This window comes from Oncorhynchus kisutch, linkage group LG6 (genome assembly GCF_002021735.2).
Source record: "Oncorhynchus kisutch isolate 150728-3 linkage group LG6, Okis_V2, whole genome shotgun sequence".
Taxonomy (NCBI): Eukaryota; Metazoa; Chordata; class Actinopteri; order Salmoniformes; family Salmonidae; genus Oncorhynchus; species Oncorhynchus kisutch.
Genome location: NC_034179.2, coordinates 58,088,889 through 58,101,254, shown reverse-complemented (window position 1 = coordinate 58,101,254; position 12,366 = coordinate 58,088,889). Strand labels below are relative to the sequence as shown.

The window sequence follows — 12,366 nt, the reverse complement described above, 5'->3', positions numbered from 1 at the left end:
TGAAGAGGAGCTAGAATACTGAATTTTAACATTGTACAAGCAGTAAACAAGCGATGGGATTTCATTCCTGGCCCACAACAGGTAACCCTCATCAACTCCCGTTTTTAAGTCACATTCATGTTCGAGGCATAGGCCTAAATGGTACAGTCCTGGGATATATTGTATCTATACCAAATCAAGCGAGCCCGACAGTATATTTAAACAGAGCTGAATTTTTTTAATTTTGAGAGACTCCATCTGATCTTCAATCGAGCAGCTGCGGTCTTAGACTGATTCATGTATATGCCAGAAGTTTGACTTTGAAAATATATTTTACTGTAACTCACTTCTCAAACCGACGTGGACCTTTACTGAATCTTGGTTACAGAAGTCTATGCCCGAATTGTGTGTCTGACTGGTTTTAATATTTTTTTTCCGACAGAGTTGTCAGAGGTGGAGGGAGGTTTGCCATATTTGTGTCCCTAAGCAATTTGAATTTCTAATCCTAAATGTGGGCTTGGTAATAATTCCCAAATGACACTAGTGGGAATGTATTGCCCTCCCTCAGCTCCGCCTTGTGCTCTAAAGCAAATTGTCTGAATTACTGTCAGACTACGCTAAATCTGAATGATTAATAATAGGTGAACAATCTGGATTGGTTGATGCCAGTATCAGATAGCTCAGTAGAACTAAATCCATCTTTCAACCTAAAATCACCTGATAACCAACTAAACCAACTCACCCAAACATTAAACAACCTGAAAAATCTTATCTTTTAGATATTATTCTAAGGAAGGACCCTCATAAATATACTGCCAATGGAATCTTTGCTAATGAGCTGAGTGACCATTGTCCCATTGCCTGCTTAAGAGATGCTAGGGTACTTAAATCCCTCCCACGCATTATTACAAAGATACATTTCAGGAATTTGAATGTGTCATGTCTGACCTGGGGTTGTGTGTGACTCGGATCAGGCCCTGAATTGTTTTACAGCTCTGTGTAACACTGTTGCAGATAAGCCTGCTCAGTATTTTTTTAAAGCAATGAATAAAGGATAGATAAAACCCTTTGCTTCAAACATGAATTGTTTGAAACATTTAAGGAAATAAACAGCTTGGGCTAAGGCTAGATTGACTGATACTACATCTGACTGGCAGCCCTTCAAACATTTGAGAAATAGATGTCCACCTGTTGTATTCGGTGCATGTGGCAAACACACAGTTCAACAATCAAATCAAATTGTATCTGAGAATGGTGGGAATCCAGCAAACTTCTGGAAAGTAGTAAAATCTCTATAAAAAAAGAGAGAATGTTTTAAACTCCCTACCTCAGCCATCTACTTGAAATAATAGTTTCTGGAAATCCCTCTAAATCTAGTAGAGGGAGTCCTTTATTCACCTCAAAGCAGACTGTAGAAAATGATGCACACCCAGCTGCACATTCTATATTTTAATTTCAACCATTTCATATCCATGATGTACTAAGTGCCTTACTAAAAATCGATGTACAAAAATCCACATGGGCTGATTATCTTGAGCCCTTCTTGCTGCAGCTCTATGGCCCACTTATGCAGCTCTGTGCCCCACTTGCAGCTCTGTGCTCCACCTATTGCAGAATCATTAACCTATATGTTTTACTTGACAATTGTTTCTGGTGTTATCGAAGTCCTGGAAAGAGACAAAGGAGGAGATCCTTCTGACTTAAGACAAATACCGTCCAATTTCCAAGTTCTTAAATCCCTGGCAAACTCTCAGATAAACTTTAAACATCATTCTAATCGACACTAATCTATAAAACGCAAAATGTAAAGTGTTGGTCCCATGTTTCATGAGCTGAAATTTAAAAAACAAACAGTAATGTACACACAGAAAGCTTTTTTCTCACAAATGTGTTTACATCCCAGTTAGTGAGCATTTCTCCTTTACCAAGATAATCCATCCACCTGACAGGTGTGGCATATAAAGAAGCTGATTAAACAGCATGATCATTTCACAGGTGCACCTTGTGCTGGGGACAATAAAAGGCCACTAAAATGTGCAGTTCTTTCACACCATGCCACAGATGTCTCCAAGTTGTAGGGGAGTGCGTAATTGGCATGTTGACTGCAGGAATGTCCACCAGAGCTGTTGCCAGATAATTTTATGTTAATTTCTCTACCATAAACTGCCTCTGTAATTTTAGAGAATTTGGCAGTCTGTCCAACAACCGCAAACCACGTCTAAACATGCCAGCCAAGGACCTCCACATCCAGTTTCTTGACACTTGACAGTGTCAAAGACCTTGGAAAGGTCTATAAATAAGGCAGCACAATGGTGGTCCATCTGAGGGATCTTAAAAACCATTGTGCTGCCTTATTTGGAGACATTTCCAAGGCATTCGACACTGTTGACCATGACATTCTCATTCAAAGGTTGACAAATAGGGCTGGATCAGGCTACTTGCAAGTCGTATGAGAATTAATCTAGATTCCTGGATATTACAAAAGGTGTACTGCAGGGGTTGGTTCACTTTACTATTTATATAAATTATATTTGTCTCTTAAAAACTGATAATATTCATCTGTAATGCAGACAACACTTATGTATTCCATTGCCTTAACTGTTGGCCAGGCTATGCTTGTCACGATCGTCGTAGTGAGGAGACCAAAGCGCAGCGTGGTGTGAATACATACTTTTAATGAATGACGAAAAAACACAAAGTACACTAAACAAACAAAATAACAAAACGACCGTGACCGCTATCGAAACTGAGTGCTAACATGCAACATCACATAGACAATAACCCACAAACCCAAACTGGAAAATGGCAACCTAAATAGGTTCCCCAATCAGAGACAACGATAAACAGCTGCCTCTGATTGGGAACCAATCCAGGCCACCATAGACCTACAATATGTCTAGACACACATCTAGACATACAAAAACCCTAGATGAGACTAAAACACACATACCACCCTCGTCGCACCCTGACCTAACCAAAATATATAAAGAAAACAAAGAATACTCAGGTCAGGCCGTGACAATGCTAGAGCTGACTTTGTTGCCCTATAGAAAGCCCTGGTTGGGTTAAAACTTGTACTTAATGTGGGCAAGACTAAATATATGTTACCTAATTGTTGCCCAAATACCTGGGCATTTGTATTGACAAAGATTTGTTTAAACAGATGAGCTAGTTCAAAATATTTCATTTAAAAGTGAGTTTCTTTTTTAGAAAAAGCCTAGATCTTGCCTCTCACGAAATAGCAGGAAGCAGATTGTACAGTTAAATATCCTGCCAGTTCTTGACTATTGTGACCATTTACCAGATTGCAGCAGCCACTATCCTTCAACCTTAGGATGCCGTCTACCATAGCGCCCTACTCTTTATCACAGGTGACAGTTTTAATACTCACCACTGCATCAAAAGGTTGGCTGGTCCTCACTAAAGTCCTGTAGATCACTTCATTATTCCCTTTTTGTTTACAAAGCTCTACTACACAAGATTCAGACTAACCTAAATTGTCTGTTAAAATATAAAAGAAGATACCAAACCATTTTGGACGAAGACAGTCCTTACAAAGATGTGTCCTGAATGTGACCAGTGTATTTTTGGATGCAATGTTCAGACATTCACAAAAGTAGCGACAGCATAACACAATCATTCAAACCGGAAAATGTAGGCTACATTAGTTCTAGCGTTGAGGAAAGATTGACGTACAAGCGGTCATATTTAGCCAACTCTCGGCTGACAGAAACCACAATATGAATTAGATAATAGCAATGATTATTTACAATTCATAACATCACGGGTGAGCTCACCATTGATACAAAGTCATCCGACGATGGGTAGTTAGTTTGTGCGCACCACCATCTTTGCTTTTTCGCGTCAACCAAAGATATTAACAGGAGACAAGATTACTTGTCTGGTTGCAGGATGCATGTTGAAGGGGGTGTAACGTCGAAGATAATTAGTTCCCCTTCCAGAAGTTACTCAAAAGATGAGTGAACCATTCCTTCGCCTCATAACATATTTGTTATGACTGACGTTGACGTGACAGACAGAATGCATCGTATAATGTCAACAAATACGGCGCCACCCACACAGTTCCTTCGAAAAGTTAAGACCCCTTGACTTTTCCCACATTTTGTTACAGCCTTATTCTAAAATTGATTAAATAAAACATTTCCCTCATCAATTCCCCATAATGACATAGCGAACACAGGTTCAGAAATGTTTTGCAAATTTAAAAATGAACTGAAACACCTTATTTCCATAAGTATTCAGAACCTTTTCCATGACACTCGAAATTTAGCTCAGGTGCATCCTGTTTCCAATGATCATCATTGAGTGGTTATACTTGTGTACTATTGTTTGGTGTTTATACTTGTGTACTATTGTTTGTACAGATGCACGTGTTACCTTCAGGCATTTGGAAATTGCTCCCAAGGATGAACCAGACTTGTGGAGGTCTACATTTTATTTTCTGAGGTCTTGCTGATTTCTTTTGCTTTTCCAATGATGCCAAGCAAAGAGGCACTGAGTTTGAAGGTAGGCCTTGAAATACATCCACAGGTACACCACCGACTGACTAAAATTATGTAAATTAGCCTAACAGAAGCTTCTAAAGCCATGACATCATTTTCGGGAATTTTTCAAGCTGTTTAAAGGCACAGTCAACTTAGTGTACGGAATTGTGATACAGTGAATTCTAAGTGAAATAATCTTTCTGTAAACAATTGTTGATAAAATGATAAAATGACAATTGTTGATAAAATGAAGTAGATGTCCTAATTGGCTTGCCAAAACTATAGTTTGTTAACAAGACATTTGTGGAGTGGTTGAAAAACGAGTTTTAATGACCACAACCTAAGTTTATGTAAACTTCCGACTTCAACTGTAAATCTTTTGTCTATCCGATTCACCCTCTGAATGGCACACATGCACAATCCATGTATCAATTGTCTCAAGGCTTCAAAATCCATCTTTAAAAATCTACACTGATTGAAGTGAATTTAACAAGTGAAATCAATAAGGGATCATAGCTTTCACCTGGATTCACGTGCGTGGTCAGTCTGTCAAGAAAAGAGCATGTTTTTTAATGATTGGGTGTATATATATATTATTTTTTAAACACTACCACTGCAAACACTCAGAACAATGAGAGCAGCAGTGCCTGGACTTTGCTGTCTCCCTCTTCAAGTCCCCCTTCAGAGACTGGCTGCCTGTTGAGAACAATTGACAGGCAGAACCTCCCACCCCCACCTCTATATTCCACATTCCACAATTCAGTATTTTAGTCTGATTGCCATGTGAGTGTACCAAAAAAAAGAAGAAAAAGACAATTGTGCCAAAAACTATCAATGCATTAAAATCTTAAATATTGCCAGGTTGGTTTTCACAGCTGTTTCACAAGGTGTTCATTATTGTAAGGTATACTTCTATGGTATGTATTATTCGTCATTGTATCCTAGGACCTACAACAGAGAGATATACACACACACACTCACACATAAATATATATACACACACACACACACACAACCACAAGGGTGTATTAATGAGCTATGTGAGATATAATTTTTTTTAAATCATAAGAGGATTTCTGAAATGATATTATTTCAGTGTAGATAAGGGAAGGGCAGGTTAAAATAAAACATGACAGCCAGACAAGCCAGTGTATGAATCAAATGGATTTGCACTTTACATGTTGGGTTTATATATTTTTGTTCGGTATAGCTAGCTAGCTTGCTAGTTAAAATTTTAAAAGTATGATGTTGACATGATCAGTTCAATGAAAGCAAGAGATCTAAGGTGATTTGATGTCATTTTATCTGTGCCCAATGTAAATCTATGGTAGCCCCCCAGGGGGCTTACACTATCCAAGCTCACTGTGCGGTGACAGGGCTGTCCCCTAATCTTAAAACGTGCATTTTCATATAAGGTGACAGGGCTGTCCCCTAATCTTAAAACGTGCATTTTCATATAGACACACCCTGTTTGAATAAAATAAACTATATGTAGGCTCCTGACCTTCTCAGGTGCTGTAAGCACTGCGATTAAAAACGAGGACACACAAATTACTCAAACGGAGGGAGCTTTTTACTGATCTGTGTGCCAGTTATTATTTTCATATGCACATTTGTGGAACAGTTTAATTTAATGTACAAAAAAAGTCTTCATATCTCAAAATCAATGTCATGTGGTTAATCTAAATGAAAATAATTCAAATCTAAAAGTAACTTCTATTGCCGATATGTAAAAACAGCCTACAATAAAGCCAACAAATAAAAACAGCAGCCCAGAGGTAGAAAACATCCTGATGAAAATAAATATCCTATAAATCACATAGTTGATACATGCATAGCCTATTGTATTAACTGCTTAATTTTGGAAACCAAGTCAAACCTGTGATAGAAACACATATTCACAACAAAGCATATTTCATTAAACTGACAGTCCCTCTCTGCGCACTCGAGAAAGGAATGAAGAGACGGGAAGAGATAGAAACACACAGTAGTGAGATATTCTGTAGCTAAAAGATGGGTCAGCCTATTAAATATGAAAACATAAAAATGCCCCATTTAATAGGCTATTCAAAATCAAATTCACTATAATTTTAGGCTAACTCCGTAAGCCGCCCTGCACAATCCATGAACCAACAGGATCACTTAGGCCTTTAAAGTCTCTCCCAGACTCATGGAAAGAAAGTTTGGAGCGTAGCATAAGGTAACCAGTCCATCCAGTACGCATAATAATAAAGTCCACACTCAAAAGGAGATTAGGGAGTGGTCGAAATATACATTTTTGCCTGGAGGCAAATGGAGGAAGTCATGGGGAGGGATTAATATTATTGTTTTTTTTGTCCAGGGGAGAGTCATGTAATTTGTAATCAATTAAATGTCAGTATTTGGGAATTTATTGTTTATTATATCTCGATGTGTACCCGATGCTGCCCCTGATCACCAAGTCTCTGCTGGGCACGCAATATCAAGCGCCCCTAGTGTGGTCTCAATCAAATTATCGTTAGCCAATACTATAGGCTATACAAAGAGCATGCCTGGAGAAGCACAGAGCAAAGTTACATTTCTAAGAAAATGTTCTTTGAGTTTTTGCGCTGCTGGGATGGTGTATATACACTCAGCTAAAAAATAAATGTCCAACTGCATTTATTTTCAACAAACTTAACATGTGTAAATATTTGTATGAACATAACAAGATTCAACAACTGAGACAAACTGAACAAGTTCCACAGACATGTGACTAACAGAAATGGAATAATGTGTCCCTGAACAGAGGGGGGGTCAAAATCAAAAGTAACAGTCAGTATCCGGTGTGGCCACCAGCTGCATTAAGTACTGCAGTGCATCTCCTCCTCATGGACTGCACCAGCTTTGCAAGTTCTTGCTGTGAGACGTTACCCCACTCTTCCACCAAGGCACCTGCAAGTTCCCAGACAATTCTGGGGGGAAAGGCCTTAGCCCTCACTCTCCGATCCAACAGGTCCCAGACGTGCTCAATGGAATTGAGATCCGGGCTCTTCGCTGGCCATGGCAGAACACTGACATTCCTGTCTTGCAGGAAATCACGCACAGAACGAGCAGTATGGCAAGTGGAATTGTCATGCTGGAGGGTCATGTCAGGATGAGCCTGCAGGAAGGGTACCACATGATGGAGAAGGATGTCTTTCCTGTAACGCACAGCTTTGAGATAGCTTGTCGTTATTGCAGGCACAGTTCGATGATGCTGTGCCACACCGCCCCAGACCATGACAGACCCTCCACCTCCAAATCGATCCCGCTCCAGAGTACAGGCCTCGGTGTAACACTCATTCCTTCGACAATAAACGCGAATCCAACTATCACCCCTGGTGAGACAACACCGTAACTCGTCAGAGAAGAGCACTCTTTGCCAGTCCTGTCTGGTCCAGCGACGGTGGATTTGTGTCTTACAACAGGCCAACAAGACCTCAGTCCAGCCTCTCTCAGCCTATTGCGAACAGTCTAAGCACTGATGGAGGGATTGTGCGTTCCTGGTGTAACTTGGGTTCCTGGTGTGTCCGTCCTGTCTCCCTGTAGCACTGTTTTAGGCATCTCACAATACGGACATTGCCATTTATTGCCCGGCCACATCTGCAGTCATGCCGCTTTGCAGCATACCTAATGCACGTTCACGCAGCTGAGCAGGGACCCTGGGCATCTTTCTGTTTTTTTTTTTAGAGTCAGTAGAAAGGCCTCTTCAGTGTCCTGAGTTTTCATAACTGTGACCTTAATTGCCTACCGTCTGTAGGCTGTTAGTGTCTTAACGACCGTTCCACAGGTGCATGTTCATTAATTGTTTTTATTTTTTTATTTTACCTTTATTTAACCAGGCAAGTCAGTTAAGAACACATTCTTATTTTCAATGACGGCCTGGGAACTGTGGGTTAACTGCCTGTTCAGGGGCAGAACGACAGATTTGTACCTTGTCAGCTCAGGGGATTGAACTCGCAACCTTCCGGTTACTAGTCCGACGCTCTAACCACTAGGCTACGCTGCCGCCCCATGGTTCATTGAACAAGCATGGGAAACATGTTTAAACCCTTTACAATAAAGATCTGTGAAGTTATTTGGATTTTTATGAATTATCTTTGAAAGACAGGATCCTGAAAAAGGGACATTTCTTTTTTTGCTGAGTTTAAAACTAGGGGGGGGGGGGGTGTTAGAGCTATTTCTTCCTAATCAATAAATTAGGGGTAGGCCTACCTGTTTGAAAGACACATGGATCCTGTTCATTTTTCGGCTGGTGTTAAGGCGGCGCTAGTGTCAAACGTTTATTCGTTGGTAATTTCAACCTGTTAAAGCCAGGGCTCTGCTATTTTTAAACTGTTGTGCAAGGATTGGTAATTTACCTTGATTATACCAGCTCGCTTGCCCTGGAAATATGAGGTGTCCTTAGAAATATGATCCAATGTGTTAATTTCAGGCAGAGCTGATAGGGAAATGTTATACAAAGCAAAAGCTGGTTTCAGGAGGTGACGAGGTTGGTTATGGCATTAATTTTGACAGCGGAAACAGTCTATTCAGCCGTGACGCACGCTGCCCATATGCGCATGGAAAAACAGTTTTTAGTGCTTTTGGTGCCTATATACTTTGTATTTAGAAACATTCCCCCCCATTCCTAAAAGAAACAAAGCTTTACTAAAAGATAACATTTGAGAGGAGCAAAACAGTGAGCTCACATTCCCTTTTTATTTATGTATTTTAGACAGGCCAACATTTTGCCCATCATGAAACGAGAGATGAGAAACCTCTGAATAGCAGTCAACTTCATATTTAAAGTTATTTTCCTGTAACAATTCAGTTCAGTTTCATACTGTACAGTCGTGGCCAAAAGTTGAGAATGACACAAATATTAATTAATTTTCACAAAGTCTGCTGCCTCAGTTTGTATGATGGTAATATGCGAACACTCCAGAATGTTATGAAGAGTGCAATTAATTGCAATTCATCTGATCAAAGTCCCTCTTTGCCATGCAAACGAACTGAATCAAAAAAAAAAGAAGATTTCACTGCATTTCAGCCCTGCCACAAAGGGACCAGCTGACATCATGTCAGTGATTCTCTTGTTAACACAGGTGTGAGTATTGATGAGGACAAGGCTGGAAATGTCACTGTCATGCTGATTGAGTTCGAATAACAGACTGGAAGCGTCAAAAGGAGGGTGGTGCTTGGAATCATTGCTCTTCCTCTGTCAATCATGGTTACCTGAAAGGAAACACGTGCTGTCATCACTGCTTTGCACAAAAAGGGCTTCACATGCAAGGATATTGCTGCCAGTAGGATTGCACCTAAATGAATCATTTATCGGATCATCAAGAACTTCAAGGAGAGCGGTTCAAATGTTGTGAAGAAGGCTTCAGGGCGCCCAAGAAAGTCCAGCAAGCACCAGGACAGTCTCCTAAAGTTGATTCAGCTGCGGGATTGGGGCACCACCAGTACAGAGCTTGCTCAGGAATGGCAGCAGGCAGGTGTGAGTGCATCTGCACACACAGTGAGGTGAAGACTTTTGGAGGATGGCCTGGTGTCAAGAAGGGCAGCAAAGAAGCCACTTCTCTCCATGAAAAACATCAGGGACAGACTGATATTCTGCAAAAGGTACAGGGATTGGACTGCTGAGGACTGGGGTAAAGTCATTTTCTCTGATGAATCCCTTTTCCGATTGTTTGGGGCATCCGGAAAAAAGCTTGTCCGGAGAAGACAAGGTGAGCGCTACCATCAGTCCTGTGTCATGCCAACAGTAAAGCATCCTGAGACCAATCATGTCTGGGTTGCTTCTCAACCAAGGGAGTGGGCTCACTCACAATTTTGTGTAAGAACACAACCATGAATAAAGAATGGTACCACACGCATCCTCCGAGAGCAACTTCCCCCAACCATCCAGGAACAGTTTGGTGACGCACAATGCCTTTTCCAGCATGATGGAGCACCTTCCCATAAGACATAACTAAGTGGCTCGAAAAAAACATCTATTTTGGGTCCATGGCTAGGAAACTCCCCAGACCTTAGTCCCATTGAGAACTTGTGGTCAATCCTCAAGAGGCGGGTGGACAAAGAAAACCTCACAAATTCTGGCAAACTCCAAGCATTAATTATGCAAGAATGGGCTGACATCAAATCAGGATGTGGACCAAAAGTTAATTGATAGCATTCCAGGGCCGGAATGCAGAGGTCTTGCAAAGGGTCAACACTGCAAATATTGACTCTTTGCATCAACTTCATGTAATTGTCAATAAAAGCCTTCGACACTTATGAAATGCTTGTAATTATACTTCAGTATTCCATCGTAACATCTGACAAAAATATCTAAAGACACTGAGGCAGCAGACTTTGTGAAAACAAAATGTGTCATTCTCTCAATTTTTGGCCACAACTGTATGTTCAAACCCAAGCCTTCAGTAGCCTCCCCTTGCCCTATTATAACGAAGGCTGGTTCAACAGCAATGCATTGTGTTTTTTAATCCTGACGATTTTATATTACATTTATTTGTAAAAAGTTCAAGTGTTTTAATGAACTTAAAATCCCATTTTAATTAAAAAAGTAATAATTTTACGACAAATAACATGTAAAGTAAAATATATCTTTTTAAATTAGATTTTTATTTAATTTTTTGTTATAGGCAGGATTTAAAAAAAATACAAGCAAAATTATTAGAACGATTCACCGTCCTGGTTTTATGGTGAGAACATCCATGGTGTGCATGCAATACAACTTCTGGTTGTGTGAATGTGATCTTTAAGTTCCAATATGTTTATAAAATATACATTTGGAAACAGTATAAAAGTGAGTGGAGATTCTCCCTCTATTTTGGATCTTCGCCCAGATGCTGTGAAAAGTTTGGATATGCATAAAACCCTCCATCGTCTGTTGTTTTAATTCTTTAGTCTATTCATTTTGGCCTTTACTACTTTACAAAAAAATGAATCATTTTTTATTTTTTTTTATTTTTTTATTTCACCTTTATTTAACCAGGTAGGCTAGTTGAGAACAAGTTCTCATTTGCAACTGCGACCTGGCCAAGATAAAGCATAGCAGTGTGAGCATACAACAAAGAGTTACACATGGAGTAAACAATTAACAAGTCAATAACACAGTAGAAAACAAAGGGGGGGTCTATATACAATGTGTGCAAAAGGCATGAGGAGGTAGGCAAATAATTACAATTTTGCAGATTAACACTGGAGTGATAAATGATAAGATGGTCATGTACAGGTAGAGATATTGGTGAGCAGAAAAGTAAATAAATAAAAACAGTATGGGGATGAGGTAGGTGAAAAGGGTGGGCTATTTACCAATAGACTATGTACAGCTGCAGCGATCGGTTAGCTGCTCAGATAGCTGATGTTTGAAGTTGGTGAGGGAGATAAAAGTCTCCAACTTCAGCGATTTTTGCAATTCGTTCCAGTCACAGGCAGCAGAGTACTGGAACGAAAGGCGGCCAAATGAGGTGTTGGCTTTAGGGATGATCAGTGAGATACACCTGCTGGAGCGCGTGCTACGGATGGGTGTTGCCATCGTGACCAGTGAGCTGAGATAAGGCGGAGCTTTACCTAGCATAGACTTGTAGATGACCTGGAGCCAGTGGGTCTGGCGACGAATATGTAGCGAGGGCCAGCCGACTAGAGCAGTGGTGGGTGGTATAAGGTGCTTTAGTGACGAAACGGATGGCACTGTGATAGACTGCATCCAGTTTGCTGAGTAGAGTGTTGGAAGCCATTTTGTAGATGACATCGCCGAAGTCGAGGATCGGTAGGATAGTCAGTTTTACTAGGGTAAGCTTGGCGGCTTGAGTGAAGGAGGCTTTGTTGCGGAATAGAAAGCCGACTCTTAATTTGATTTTCGATTGGAGATGTTTGATATGAGTCTGGAAGG

At 40.3% G+C, this 12,366-nt stretch overlaps 1 protein-coding gene across 1 annotated transcript in view; it reads right to left on the bottom strand.

Moving 5' to 3' along the window:
- LOC109891858 (myotubularin-related protein 4-like) overlaps positions 1 to 4,017 on the bottom strand; it is a 143,105-nt gene extending 139,088 nt beyond the window's left edge. Inside the window, exon 1 of the mRNA XM_031827014.1 lies at positions 3,777 to 4,017. The gene's annotated coding sequence lies outside the window, so the exon portion shown is untranslated. The remainder of the gene's footprint in view (positions 1 to 3,776) is intronic.
- Between the last annotated feature and the right edge of the window lie 8,349 nt (positions 4,018 to 12,366).